The 13081-nt window shown below is 37.7% G+C and overlaps 1 protein-coding gene across 12 annotated transcripts in view; it reads left to right on the top strand.

Moving 5' to 3' along the window:
• The window catches only part of LOC105489423 (DCC netrin 1 receptor), a 1213781-nt gene that overhangs the window by 960141 nt on the left and 240559 nt on the right, over nt 1-13081 (top strand). The gene's annotated exons all lie outside the window — the stretch shown is intronic.

Genomic DNA, 13081 nt, shown 5'->3' with positions numbered 1-13081 from the left:
AAATTAGCCAGGTGTAGTGGTGGGCTCCTGTAATTCCAGCTACTCGGAAGGTCGAGGCAGGAGAATTGCTTGAACCCAGGAGGGGTTGCGGAGAGCCCAGATGGTGCAACTGTACTCCAGGCTGGGTGACAGAGCAAGACTACATCTCAAAAAAAAAAAAAAAAAAAAAAAAAAAAAAGAAAAAAGATATTGGAGTATAAAATATTGTAAAAATTATGTCTTTTTTTTCTGATTAAGCATTATACAGCCTAAAACTAATGTTTCATTTTGCAAGAGCCCAAGTTTGCATGTCACAATTATTTTATAATGAGTGCATTATTATAATACCCTGAGATCTCAGTGGTTATTCTTGATAAATGCATCTTATTCCGTAGTTGCCATTTTTATATGGCATGAATCAGTATTTAAACCATCTTTCTCTTTGACTCAGGATGCTTAAATACCTGGTGAAATAAACTTTTCTCAAGTCGTACTACCCACCTTACTGCTCAAATGCTCTCTTAGTTTCCATGTTCCAAAACACAAAGGAAATAAGAAATAAGTGAACACTGTATTTTCTGCCTTAAATTATATATTGGCCTATTTTCTTGTGTCTTTCTAGGGTGTAATTTTACATATAACTCCCCTGACCTATTTCTACTCCAGCTTTCTTAGCTCTAGTTCCTACATCAAAAATATTATATTGCTTTTAGTAGTTTTATTTAGTAGAAATGAATAGTCTGAGAAAGGACCTAGTGATCTGAAAGAGTTAATAAGCCCTTCTAAACATCCAGCTTACTTCCAAGGAATGATTTAGGCGCTGGAGAATTAACTCTATTGATACTGACAAATTCCAAAATGTATTACTCATAAAATCACTTTATCATGAACTCTAGGGAACAACCAAATTGCTTTATTGTAATGGAATTTTGTCAAAACGTGAATACCTCCTAGAAATTACATTTCCAGTTTCTAGGACCTAGCAGAAACAAGTCTGGCTACTAGGCTATGCATAGAAAATTATCAGATGTAAAAAAAAAAAAAAATGCTATTTTAAATCCAGGAGCTTGAAAAAAGAAGATACTAGGTATACACCAACGTCACTGCTTTCTTTTCATGTCTGTTCTTTTTATCTTTGAGCCCCCCTTCTTTTTTTCTTGTAAGCTGGGCTATACTCTGACATTTGGGGGCCATTTTCTTAGTCAGTTTAGGAATATTGGGTTGATTTTGCTTAGTTAGCCAAGAAAGCACAGCTGGCAGGAAGGATTAATTGATTTTTCTTCCCATAATAGAAACCATACATGGTTACATATCTAAGAACCAACTCAAAGAGGGCTGTGATAATTAGTGGAAAAAGTAATGTTTCTATGGGCCCTTCATCTGAATATGGCAAAATTTACTATTGAAGAAAAACCACCTCAGCAAGGCACGGTGGCTTATGCCTGTAATTCCACTTTGGGAGGCCAAGGTGGGCAGATCACCTCAGGTCAGGAGTTCAAGACCAGACTGCCCAAAATGGCAAAACCTCATCTCTACTAAACATACAAAAAATTATCCAGGCATGGTGGTGGGCGTCTGTAATCTCAGCTACTGGAGAGGATGAGGCAGGAGAACTGCTTGAACCCGGGAGGTGGAGCTTGCAGTGAGCCGAGATCGTGCCGGTGTACTCCAGCCTGAGTGACAAGAGCGAAACTCCGCCTCAAAATAAATACATAAATAAATAAACAAACACACACAAAAAAACCAGATCTTTACACAATGCTGAATGGTCTTTGAGAAGCAAAAGAACATTTCTCAAGATTTGTAATCTAGTTGTTGCAATCAGATTAAGTATTTATGAAGATGATTCAGCCACAATGAGAATCACTCCTTCATTTATTTATTTGTATGTCTGCAAAACCCAATAATGTGAGGCAAAAGTGACTTGATCACTCAATTCTTTGAAAACTTGCTTCAGTTTTTAATGTCATTTTGTGTTCAAAACAGTTATCCATACTACTCCTACTGCTAACCATGACAATTATGACATGGGAAAACTAAAATAAGAGCAAAACTTTGTATTTTGTAGTGTTTTCAATTTTCTAAGCCCTTTCTCATTGAACACCTCTCAATAACTAGGGAGAGATAGGTATAATCTTGTAATATATACAATTAATGCAGCTAAGTAAATAATTTCTACTGTCACTTAGCAAATTAATGAAAAGCTGAGAGTAGAACAGTATGCATCCATCTTCATATACTCCTTGAATATCTTTTATGTGCAGAACACTCTTCTGCCTTTCTCTAAATGATTCAGAAATGCACACTACACTTGGTCTTAGCCAAAAAGCCAAGAAGCAATAGGAATGCATCTAGATAGAACATCTTATAAGATTTTCTAAGTACTGCACCAGGTATAAAAATTAAGAAGACCTCAAATATATTTCTGTGCATCTGTGCCTAGGATCTGAGATTTATTTAACATTTGGAGTTAAATTTTTAAATATATTACTAGTGTTTTTTTTTTAATTGTTAGTTTAGTTTCAGGGGTACCTATACAGGTTTGTTATATAGGTAAACTTTTGTCATAGGGACTTGTTGTATAGATTATTTCGTCACCCAGGTACTAAGCCTAGTTCTCAATAGTTAATTTTTCTGTTCTTTTCCCTCCTCGCACCCTACACCTTCAAGTAGGCTCCGGTGTCTTTTGCATCCCTTTTTGTGTCCAGGGATCCCTAGTGTTTATGGTCTAGAATTGACATGCAAGTTTGGGGCTACAGTTGAATTAACCTCATCACTAGAGAGATGTCTGCAGGCTACTCTCAGCTATTGTCCACTTTTCTCTTGATAGAGCTCCGAGTTTCATATTTAAATAACTAAAAAAATAGTTTTTAAAATATTACTTTGAAAGTGTGCAAAATACTAGCCTACCAGACTGTCGAATTACTAGTCTCCACTGGGCTGCCTTTGTCTCTGTGAACAGTCATAGATTGGGGATCTCACAGTGAAGGTCTGGAAACCTATTTGACCCTAATTTACTGGTTCAAGTCCCCTGTGCTTCCACAATGAGGTGGGTTGGGCAAGTTAATAGTTTCTCCTTTTTTTCCCTTAGAATTGTGAAGTTTGAGTTCCAAGAATTAGATTAAAGGAGCAGAGAAAAGTGGTGGCATGTCAATTTCCCCAAATCAATTTAAATTTAGCTCAGTTTGGCTAGAAAATATAAAAATGGAACATATAAGAAGTGGAGCATAATTCAGATAACATTTCTTACTATTTTAAATTATTGTTTTTAATCTGAAGTGTGTTGATTGTATACACTTGAAAAAGATCTTTGGGATGAACAGGCATGGAGTTGAGAGCCAGTGGCATGAGGGCTATGCCCCTAAACCAGAAGAAGTGAAGTGACGAAGGCTATCGTTCAAAAAGACAGTATCCAGGGAAGTGGAGTGGTAGAAAGCAGTTATGCCTGATAGGGGAGTCAAAAAAGACTGAAGAGACATTTCTGGTTGTGAATCAGAAGGCTAGTATGTTTTGCTGGTTCAGAGCATGAAAGCAGGTAACATGCCTAACTTCAGAAAGGGTGGTGTATATTGGAAGGGAAGTCGGCCAGCCTCTGATAGATTCTCAGAGGGGATAGTCATTGCTGGAGGACTCAGCCTTGCATGTCTTGGAGGGACCTGGTGGATTAACAAAATGAAGGGGGATTCACCTGGAAACAAGGCAGTGTCCCCACCAGAGAAACCCAATTACAAGAGCTTGGACCCAAATCAAAGTAGATTATTTGATTTGAAGCTGAACAATCTGAGAAATTGTCCCAGGTTGACTTAGCTTTTCACATAACCAGGGAAAGGATTCTCCCAGGGTAGGTAAAGGAGGGCTTAGTCTCTATGTAAGAGTTCCACTGGCACTGTTTATGAGAACCAGAGGCCACCAGGGCAAAGATAAAGGTAAGATTGTTTTACAACTGTATAGATGTATTGATGAAGAAATGTTTGTATCATTTTCAAGCCATTAAGTAAAATCACAACTGCTTAGCCTTCATTTTTTAACAAAGCAACGTTTCTTGCTTCAATTTAAGACATCTTCATAAAATTTTATTTAAAATCAGATATTAATGTGTACATAACCATACTTTATTATTGCACAAATATTTACCTCAAACTTTGCATAGTAATATCAGAGTTTTCACTCTGGAAATGTATCATACTGAAACATTTCGTCTAACAGTTGTCTACATGAAATTACGGATCCCAATTTTAGTATTCTACCCAAATTTCTAACTTCCCTTAATACAAGAAACGATAATGCTAAATTTAAAAATATGTCAAATCAACAAAAATAGCATATAACAGTAGGAAAAAATATAGGCCTTTATTATACCTTATTGACATTTTATCAAATCCATGCTGGGTTAGTAAAATAAGTTTATAGGTTTACATAGTTTATAAAAAGGCAAAATTGTTAATGAAAATTGTTTACACATACACATAACAGAGATTTTCATAGATATTTATGTTCTAGCTTGAAATTCAGTTAGATGTTTTCAAGATCTATAGAAATATTTACCAAGTATTTAGATACTGTAAGTTAAACATTAAATATTGCTGTTTTATAATTTTGAGATTATGAGTCTGACATTTGTTCTGAATGATGACATTTGAAAACTGCCCTTTCCAACATTAAACAGTATGAATCCATATGGATAATTTTTGTTTCTGTATCCTCCGAGTGTTGCCATTTGTTGAATATCTGGTAGGTGGGTCCAGTGTTTTATTTTTATTTTTTTTCTCTTTTAGAAAGTGGATTATTTTTCAGAAAACCTTATCCATGTAAATGCATTATTATCTACCATGTTGCCTGTGTCAGAAACCTGTCATTCTTGATGACTTGTCCTCCTTTGCATTTGACATTCAATAATTCACCAAATCCTGTCAAGTCTACCTCCAAAAATATATATGGGATCTCTTATTTTGCTGTATCCCAAGGTTTCTTCACTACTCATGCCTGGAGGTTCTATTTGGTACAGTAAGAAATGTGAGTGGTACTCTGCACAGAGGAAGTTGCTCAAAAATATTCATAGAAGTTACAAAAGTGTTGCTCGACAATTTATCTCTGTCAGTGCTCCTTTCAGTTCACAGTAGAAACAAATGTTCAATTGTTGGGTCAGTGCACAAATATGTAGGTCCATATTCTGGGCATTGCTACTGTACGTGGTCTTGCTTCCTTCCTTCCTGCTCTTTTCCACTTCTGCTTTTCTTTATTCTTCCTACCTGCCACCCTCACAATCTCTCAATCTCTGGATCTCTGGACCTCACTGTCACTCTCTCTTTTTTAAGTTCTCTTTTCCTCCCAATTTCCCTTAAAGTAGTTACGATTTACTACATAATTATTATGTGCCAGCACTCTGATGGAACTTTCACACGTTCTCGTTATCTCCTTTAATTTGTACCATAATCCTATGAGGGAGGGACTGCTATTAGCTCATACTACTGATGAGAAAACTCAATCTCTGAAGGCTTGCATTGCTCATTCAGGGTCACACACTGACCAGAAAGGTAACTGAGATGGGTGTGAGCAGTGTGATAGTAGAGGCTGGGGTGCCAGTTAGCTATGGCAATATTCTGGGTAATAAACAAATCAAGGTCAGAATTAGGGTAGTGTCAGAGGAAATGTACATAACTGGACAGAAAAGGGATTCAGTGAAAATAAATTCTTTCAAAGTACTGATGGGCACACTTTAATGAAAATCCTCAGGGCCTCATGCATACTAGGAGCGTATTTTATTCTGAAGGCAACTTCCTGCGAGACTTAAGTCACCAGAAGTCCAAAACTGATTTTAAATTAGTTTTCAAGATTTGTAGATTCCTGCTGTGTTCCAGCCAAGGCATTCTTACTTGCTGCAAGGACTTTCAGAGTGTCCTCCATAGCTTTCTATGGGAATTCCATCTAAATAAAACCATCTTTCTAAAGAAAAGATTTTTGCTAGAGTAACTGACTGTGTTTGGCGAGGATCAAGATGGGTTTGTCTTTACCTGAAGGTCACTCTGGAGAGAGTAAGGCAGAATGTCAGCGTGCGGTGGGAGATGTGGAGTTACAAATATAGTTAGTTATGAAATGTGACTTCTGAGAAAAAATTGGAGTGGTGGGCTTATCAACCTATTTTCTTGTTTCCTCACTTACTACTCTTAACATCTACAGTGGAGAAAAAAAAAAGCAATGGTTTAATGTATCCAGGAAAAGGCTAACACCACATCATTGAATTGGACAGGAGTATCTCAGGCAGTTGGGAGATTGGCCAGTGACACCCTTTGTTGTAAATCAGTTAACTCTTTGCCATCAGGTTTCCTTGGCAAATAAATAATTTTTATGGTGATCAAAGAGGGGGTGGAGGAATTAAAGGAAGCTAAATTTTGCAGTTTTTCTTTTTTCCCAAATATGAAGAAAACTGAAATTATTCCTTGATTCAGATAGAACACTGCAAGTGATAAGGATTAATTTCTACCTCTCAAGTAACAAAAGGACCAAAAGTCAAGTCACAGCTACTAGAATTGATTTTTCAAAAGTCAAAGGTCATGTGTTAAGTACTTTTAATAAAAATCATTGCCAGGGTTGCCCATGAAAGCTAGGTTGTTTGACAAAAATGTTCCCGTAACAGTGACAGCTTTTGGTGGCTTGCTGAGGGAATGGGAAATGAAGTCTGAACTACTGGGCAGTGGCAAAATAGGTCTCATGTAGAAAATAAGATGCCTTACACCATTAAATAAGAAAAGAATGCCTCAATGCTTTCATTTAACTTCCTAAAACACAATATAATTTGGAGCCTCCAGCTGTATCATCTACTAAAGAATCTAAGAAGAAAGAATTTAACTACCAGAATCTTTGCAATCTGCTGAGGCTTGAAATCAATGAGAAAACACAAAAGATGCTAATAAACTTAGCTGCTACCTACAGATGAGGATGAATAAAACTGATAAAAATCACTTCCAAAGATGAATAATAACCATTCAGGGGATTTCCCTCCTGGTGTGTTGAGTGTATAACTGATTATATTAATTAATTGCTGCTTGGCATTGATATTAAGATATTGGCTATGTGGGAATAATTTAAGCAATCACTGGAAATCCTCAAATATGATAAAGAAAAATTGTCAAAAACTATTACTCATGTAATCATTAGTATAATTAAGTTCTCCAGGCTTATCAAGTGATTTACAGTTGGTAGACATACTAAGCACAATTGTTCTTTTTCAGTATGTACATGGAGATTCAGGTCACTTATTAGACTCATAGCTGGGGATGGTGGCTCACTCCTGTAATGTCAGAACTTTGGGAGGGTGAGCGGGTGGATCCTTTGAACCTAGGAGTTAAAGACCAATCTGGACAATATGACAAGACCCTGTCTCTACAAAAAAATATAAGTATTTAGCCAGGCACATGGTGGCTCCTGCCTGTAGTCCTACCTCCTCGGGAGGCTGAGGTGGAAGGATAGCTTGAGCCTGAGAAGTATAGGCTGCAGGTAGCCCTGATTGCACCACTGCACTCTAGCCAGGGTGACACAGAGAGACCCTGTCTAAAAAAAAAAAAAAAAGACTTACAGAAAGTCACTCAGCAAAGTCACGGCAAAACATTAATTGGAAATTAAAAGGTTCTAATTCTTGGTCTAAGGTTTAATATCTACATTTGTATTTTCCTTTTCGACTTGAATTTATTTTTTACTTTTTTACTTTACTACAGCTGTAGTCTTCAGAAGGTGGCTCTCCTTGATTTTCCAAGGGCTTTGTATGGGAAAGCTTATTGGATGTATTTTAAAAGAATAATTTAAATTGAAGTTTTAAAAGAGAATAGTTAATAGGAGAAAATAGATGAGTATAATTGCCAAGTAAATTCCCTGTTATTATTTATTTTAGTGTGAAATAATGAAAGGAACATTAGACCCCACAGTTGGGAAGTCTTCCATTGATAGTGCAAGGTGACCTTAGGCCTATCCTTCATTTAACTGTGCCTCAATTTCCTTCTTTGTAAAATCATCAGTGGTGACAATATCTGCCATTTCACTGCTCACCACTAAGATGAGTAGTGAAACATAACTATGACTATTCTTTTAATTCTGGTTTTCTTTCGTAGTTTCTAAAACACTGGGGAGTAAAGAATATGTCCACACATGTGCACCTTCATGTGTGAACGGTGGGGGAAGAAGGGCATCGATGGGCATGTGTGTATTTAAGGCTACGTGTTCTTTGCAGCCAGTGACTCTATACTATTATTTTATGCATTATTTTATCTCCCAAATAACTTAGCCAAATGCCTTAAATGAACACATTAATCCAACTTTCTCTCTTTTTTGCAACCTCTCCTTTTCCTTGTCCTATATATCCCTTGCTTTGGCTATTAAGAGACTACATGAGCTTCCCTTGAAGATGCTTGACATTGTCATTACACCTTGAGTTTGTTCTTGATAGTTCCTGTTTTAAATACCATTCCCAACCCCTCCATGAATTCCCAATCACACTTGAAGGATGAGTTTCTTATAAAGTCCTTCTGATCATATGACATAGAATTAATCACTCTTGGACATTCTACTATAAACCTTAGCACGCTGTTTTTTCATTATTAGTTTATATGTCTCTTTCCTCAGCCAGAATGGGTAAACCATGACTTATTTACATGTTTACCACAGCAGTAATGTAGGTGATGCATGTTAAATGAGTAACAACTAAACAAATTAGACTCTTCAGCCTCTTGAACTTCTCATAGGAGGCAATATTAAGCAGTAAAGAATGTCCTCCTTTTGACTCATGTTATCTCAGTTAAAATTCTGCCTATTGCTGGATACATGTCTGTTATTTAACCATTCTTGTCCCAGTTTACCTAGTTGTACAAAGGTCATAGCAATAGACCTTAACTCACAGTCATAATAAGCATAAAAATATAAATAATGCAGAGTGCTTAGACCATTGCCAGGTCTAAAGTAAGTGCAAAAAATATGTTAACAAATAGTAGTTAAGAGTGGTGCTTAATTTATCACACTTAAAGAATAGTAGAAACAAAGTAAAGTATCTCAGTAGTGCAAAAATATTTTGAATATATTCTACCAAGTTAATCAGATCAATTGTATGTAACTAGATTCCTCTGAAATTAGTGAAAGATTTTTATTATATAAGTACAGTTGATACTCATTATTTATAGATTTTGTAGTTGCAAAGTTGCCTGCCTGCTTGCTAAAATTTATGTGTAACTCAAATCAATACCCATGATGCTTTCTGGTTATGCTTAGAGCAGGGTAGAATTTGAGTTGCCAGATGTCCATGTTCCCAGCTGAGGTTAAACAAGAAGATTCTCTGTCTTCTTGTTTTAGCCCTCATACTATAAACAAGCACCCTTTTTGAAGTCTATTTGGCACCATGTTTTTTGCCTTTGTGTGCTTTTGGTTGGTGATTTTTCTGTTTAAAATGATCCCAGAGTGGAGTGCTCAAGCACTGTCCAGGGTTCCTAAGAGCAAGAAGGCTGTGATCTGCCTTATTTCTGGCATTAAAGTTCAATGTTAAAGAGCTGACAATATGGTCATATTAAATAAGGTATCATTAAATAGAAACACACATAAAACGAGGTTATGTACCCATCAGTTGACAAAAATGTTTTAACCAGAGGCTCGAGGGAACCTAAACTTATATTTCCTCTGGGAGTAATATTTCAGTGTTCTCAAATTCAGTGTTGGGGTGAGGGCAGCTATACAGAAAATAACAAAGTGCTCAGCAAGTAAGTGCAAATTTAGATTATATTTCTTTCTTCTCTCAAAGAAACTTATTTGTAGAGCACCAGCTAATTTGTAGTAGAACTGGAAGAAGGACCTTGGATTTCTATCTCCCTGGAGAGTCTAGCTCTGCCTCTGCTCCGTGATTGAAGTGGGGACAGAGAGGTCCTGAACAAATCCATTATTTGACATTGGGTCTGGATTTTTTTTTTTTTTTTTCCGAGATGGAGTTTTGCTCTGTTGCCCAGGCTGGAGTGCAATGGTGTGATCTCGGCTCACTGCAACCTCCGCCTCCTGGGTTCAAGCGATTCTCTTGCCTCAGCCTCCTGAGTAGCTGAGATTATAGGCATGTGCTACCATGCGCAGCTAATTTTGTATTTTTAGTAGAGATGGGGTTTCTCCATGTTGGTCAGGCTGGTCTTGAACTACTGACCTCAGGGGATCCACCTGCCTCGGCCTCCCAAAGTACTGGAATTACAGATGTGAGCCACCATACCCAGCTGTGTCTGGATTCTTTTTAACAGCCAGTAATTTGTTTTTACCACCTCAAAACAACAAACAAACAAAAAACCTCTGTGTGCTTATTTTAAAACTTAATTTAAATATTTTCAGAGTATTACATGCACATTATTTTTTAAGTTAAATAGTACTAACAAGACTATAACAAAAACAAATAGGCCCTTTCTTTCCCCTCCTCAAACTCTGCCGCCATTCCCTAAAGACTGCCTTATGATATTTGGCTGTTTTTTTTTTTTTTTTTCTGACATTTACCTTTATGTTTCTCAGTAATCTACTTATTTAGATATCTGTTAGTTTACCAGTTTTAATTCGCCATTTTTAGATATCATCTATTGATTTATTTTTATGTCAGGATTTGGTACTGACACGCTTCTATCCTCATTTTCTTCCCCAATCTTTTCTCTTTTTTCTACTGCTGCTTCTCTTCCTCTTCCTTCTTTTGTTGAGGTGCAATTAAAATAAATGAAATGATAAATCGTAAGTGTTCAGTCTCATGAATATACTGGTATTCTAGGGCTGCCAAAATAAATATTGCAGAGTGGGTGGCTTAAAAAACAGGCATTTATTTTCTCACAGTTAGTGAAGCTCGAAAAGTCCAAGATCAATGTGTTGGCAGATTTGGTTTCTTCTGAGGCCTCGTTCCTTGGCTTATAGATGGCTAGTGTCTTCACGTGGTTTTTCTCTGTGCATACCTGTTTCCTAATTTTCTTTTAGGGATACCAATCATGTCATATTTAAGACCTACCCTAATGAACTAATTTAAACTTCATTACCTCCTTAAAGGACTTATCTCCAAATTCAGTCATATTCTTCTAAGACACAGGAGTTATAACTTTAACATATGACCCTTTGTGGGCACAATTCAGCCCATAAATGTGTATTTTGACAATTGTATCCATCTGAGTAACAAACATGAAATCAATATGCAGATTTCCATCACCCCAAAATGTCTCCTGGTACCCATTTCCGGTCAAAGCCCAGAACAACTACCATAAACTATTCTGACTTCTAATACTGTAGATTACTTTTGCCCATTCTTTAACTTTACATAAATGGAATTAAACAGTATGTACTCTTTTGAGTCTGGTTTTTCATCATAGTAAATCTTTTATCACATTACAATTTTCTTCATTGTCTTCACTGCTGTTTGTTGCCTTTTAAATATCTTTTTTTTTTTTCAGATTGCACTCTTTTCCTGGAACACACCCTTGCAGGATGTGTGACACTGGTGTGGCTTGTCTGTTTGGCTGCTGCACCCTCAAACCCCTAATGGGAGAGGGAGCATGCAGATGGGCAGGAGCTAGGGTGAGCACTTTTGGTCTCTGGGCCCATGGTAGCATCTAGGGGTGGGTGTCTGTGACTCCCAAAACCCCAGTGGATGTGCTTCAGTGCTCTTTCAGCTCTGCCATCTGCAGACAGCTTAAGTTTTAACCAGCTCAGTGGCCTCTTGGTACCCAGGTTCTTGTCCAGCATCCAGGAAGAATCAGGTCACATGAACAAATTGCAGGATGGTAAACGAGGGGGATTTTATTGCCAGATGGAGGTGGCTCTCAGTGGGATGGATGGGGAGCTAGAAAAGGGATGGAGTGGGAAGATGATCTTCTCCGGGAGTTTGGTCGTCCCACGGCTGATCTCCTACCCGACCATCCCCAGCTGAACTCCTCTCGATGTTCAGATGCTCCTTCTCTTCTTTTCTTCTCTGCCACACTGTTCTTCTGTTCGTCTGCTCTTCTGCTAGTCTACTCATTCGCTTGTGGAGCCTGGTGTTTGGGGTTAATATGGGTGCAGGATAGGGGGACACGGCAGGCCAAATGGCAACATTTGGGTGTGAAAACAGGAATGACTGTTCCCATTTAGGACTGTGGGTTTTCAGGCTTGCAGGCAGGGCGTTTTGCCAGAGAACTGCCTTCTTCTACCCAATATTTCCCTATCTTCTGCCCATATTGGCAGTAGCCTCATTGTTGGGGAATTGATCAGGGATATGACTGTTTTTTTTTTTTTTTTCCTCTAGGGCAAAGATAATAATTTTCTCTAGAGAAGGATTATCTGATATTCTACCCAAGAAGCATATACCTGGTTGCCATTGCTCTAGGTGTCATATGAAAGAAGAAGACATGGGTAGCTCATATCTTTGATTTAATTACCCTTGCCTATATCCCTGTACATCCTTGTTCTCTCCTGTGTTTAATATCTCAGAAACTTTGGCCTTTGAGTTCAATATCCCCAGAGGATAAAACTACCAACACCTCCAAGGTCAGGGAGGGTTAGTAGCCTGGTTTTACTCGGTATAGGTAGAAACCTTTCAAAACTATGCTCGAAAGTCCTACCTTCCAAGTTATATAAGCAGGAACAATGTCCAGGCATCCCTGACCTTTGTCATGCATTTCATTGCCTTGCTTTTTCGTTACTATCTCTTAAAAAGGTATTTCGTTTTCAGGCTCTCTTCTTTGGCTCAGTCACCCTATGATATGGTTTGGCTATGTCCCCACCTAAATCTTATCTTGAATTGTAGCTCCCATAATTCCTACCTGTCATGGGAGGGACCCAGTGGGAGGTAATTGAATCATGGGGGCAGGTCTTTCCTGTGCTGTTCTCATGACACTAAATAAGTTTCACGAGATCTGATAGTTTTATAAAGGGGAATTCCCCTACACACGTTCCCTTGCCTGCTTCCATGTAAGACATATCTTTGCTCCTCCTTTGCCCTCTGCTATGATTGTGAGGCTTCTCAGCTATGTGGAACTGTGAGTCCATTAAACCTCTTTTTCTTTAAAAATTACTCAGTCTCGAGTATGTCTTTAATTAGCAGTGTGAGAACATACTAATATACCGTATCTCCCTCCAATTTGCACCT

The sequence above is a fragment of the Macaca nemestrina genome, chromosome 19 (genome assembly GCF_043159975.1).
Source record: "Macaca nemestrina isolate mMacNem1 chromosome 19, mMacNem.hap1, whole genome shotgun sequence".
Taxonomy (NCBI): Eukaryota; Metazoa; Chordata; class Mammalia; order Primates; family Cercopithecidae; genus Macaca; species Macaca nemestrina.
This window is presented reverse-complemented; position numbering and strand designations above follow the sequence as displayed.